We start from the raw sequence: 3,069 nt of genomic DNA, 5'->3' as shown, positions 1-3,069 counted from the left end.
TCTGCAATCACCTGCGTAAAATATCGGCGGTCGTTATTGCTCACCTAGCAAAGTGCGCACTTGAATGGAAGCCATAATAGCTGTCTCTCGCAATGATCAAGTTGCATCGTCAAGTACGGTCTGCTGTTCCAAACCGCAAGTCCACGGAATGCTCTCCGACTGTACAGACCACACGGCTAAGTCTCTTATAAAACAGTGAACTACGAGGGAAACACCTTAAGAAAACTTAGTTCATTCGGTACACTGAGCCTTGTAAGTAGCGAAAGCACTTACCATCTCAGGGTCGGGTCTGACATTCTGTCGAGGGTTCGTTGACTTTCGTCACACCAACACAGGATTTTCTGCCTGATTAGCCAATAATGCTTTCGCATTAAAATTGACTTCTGGGGTTGTACGTGGCACAACCAAGATGTCATTATGAGGCATGTGGTAGTGGAGACCGCAGTTTAATATTGAAAGCTTAAGGTTGTTTTTTAGTGTGCACTGAATGCACGCTACATGAACTTTCTTTCTTTTTTGTTTCGAACGCATCAGATTAGGGATGCCCAGTATGGGGCCAAACTCGCTACTTCCACCTCAGCAGCGCAGTGCGTAGTCTGTGGGGCTCGCGAAGACTCGCAAATGCAGCCATGCTTAAGCGTGTCACGCACATGTTCTTGTATTACACTGGTATCATGCAGCGCAACATGATGAGATCCTAGGTCCACGCATGATGTACTACTGAGTTTATCTGGAAAGGAGATTATGCATAATCTGCATGGCTGAAGCAGTCCTTTTAGAATATCCAGCGCATCACTCGAAAAGTGTGCTCCATAGTTTACGGTAAGGTGCGTAGCAGGACGAGTTACCACTGGAGGTGTCATTTGAATCAATGCGGAAAACAACGACAACGAAACAATAACGGCAAAACTCAGCTCACGATGTCTGCGATCGTAATGTGTTTAGTATTCGAGCAATGTAGCATCGAACCATATTCCTGATGTCACATATATTTTACATTATTAGTTGTCATGCTGTTACCTCCGTTGCTTGGGTCATATGCGACATGTTCCAATATCGTCAAACTTTGCTATGGCAGTCGCCTGTCTAGATCGCCCGTGAGCATGTCTGCATGACGGCGACTGTATGACACCCATGCACTGACGATAGATTGACGCAGGAATGACGTCAATGAAAAGACGAATCTGTTACGAAGACGGTGGCGTGACGACAATGAAATGATGATTCTTAAATAATGACGATGGTATACCGACGACAGCGTTACGACAACATGGTGACACTAGGTGGTGACAAGTGTATCAATACGATAGCGTCATGACAACCAGATAACGGAGCTGTAACGAGGACAATGGTAAGACTATGACGGCATGAAGACGATGGTATGACCATAGATACGTCCACATGACGATGGCATAACAACGCAAGCATAATCACAATTGAATAATGACAGCACGCTTAACATGGAACGCAAGAAAAGAAATGACGTCGGTGGATTCACGAAGGTGATATGACGACGACGGAGTCCATTCGAGCAGTACTACGCCGGTATGACGGACCTCGTCAAGGAGGACGTGGCAACTGATGATGCTCAGAGCGAATTCGTCGAGTTCGGCACACTTGTGGCGCTGTTGTACGACGTGTTCCGGATATACAAGAACGTGACGACTTCGATGACACTCGACGCAGCCAGTACGACGGATAATTCGACGAACACGGCAGTCGACCAGGTGTTTTTGACCGCCTGGACGTTGACCTAGTGCGACGAGATGGCACACATGTTTCAGGAACAGGCAACAACGTTGTTTCAGGCAGCCCGCGAGCTTGTTGCAGCTCATGCAAACACGAGGGAGCAGACGATGATACGTTACATGGAGGTGCCCCCGCGGTTACTCGTGGACATTTCGGTGCAGAACTTCAGAAAGGTCGGCAGTATCTTTGATTGTCCAGTTGGCAGTGCCTACTGCTCGTTCTTCTTCAGTACAATTAATTGTACTGAAGAAGAACAAGCAGTAGGCACTGCTTAGAGAAAGACGACGACAACGTGTGGTTGGAAGCCTTGTGCCTGTGTTGCCGAAGCTCTGTGCTTTCTCGCGGCGGCGTCTGCTATCTGAGCGCTTTAGCAATCGAACTATAACGCCTCTTGACACAGCAGTGGGACGAACTTACTGAAGCGGTGGAAATGGTAAAATCACTGTGCGACAACGACTTTATGATAACGATGGCACGACGAGGCTATAAAGACAACGGCGTCATCACTGACGAAGCGGCAGTGATGACAGCGGCCCGACCACTATGGATGGATGACAACGATATGAGAATAAATGCATCATAGTGACTGCCTGACGACGATCACACGACAACAATGAAATAATCGTGATTGGATGATGACAGCCGAATTACTATAGGACTAAGAAGAACTGACATCGATGGAACGAAGAAGGTAGGATGACGCCGACAGCCTGACAAAAATGGCACGACGTTACTGAAGTGATGACGATGGCAAAACGAGAGCGTGACGATGACGGGATATGATGACAATAGTATGACGATGGCAGTGTGGTAATGACGACATGACAAGAATCGGATGACGAATTTAGAATGATGACAATGGAACAACGGCGACGGCTTCACGACGACAGGATAGTATGATATCGAATGCCTGAAGATGACTGTATGGAAAGGACACAATGACGACGATGTCATGACCACGGTATGAGGTCAATGGAATAAGACGTGTATGATGACAATGACATCATGACGTATGCATCACGAGGCCTGCACAGCGGTGATGGCGTGACGATGGTGGCATGACGGCAGTCGGATGACAAAGCTAGTATAACGACGATGCAACGAGCACGAGCACATTCATTGTGGCCCAAGTTAGTAGGCAACTCGACCCACCGGGTCGACGTACGTGGTGTGATGACAGCCGCACGATGAGCATAATCGCCAAGTTGGAATGATAAATAACAAGGAAGTCTTCAACGACCTCGCAGGAAGTACGACTACGAGTACAACCTAGTGGCCCAAGGTAGTAGACAACTTGGGGCACTGGGATCGCGTAACTCA

The sequence above is a fragment of the Dermacentor variabilis genome, chromosome 3, assembly GCF_050947875.1.
Source record: "Dermacentor variabilis isolate Ectoservices chromosome 3, ASM5094787v1, whole genome shotgun sequence".
Classification (NCBI taxonomy): domain Eukaryota; kingdom Metazoa; phylum Arthropoda; class Arachnida; order Ixodida; family Ixodidae; genus Dermacentor; species Dermacentor variabilis.
Note: the sequence above shows the minus strand (reverse complement) of the source record.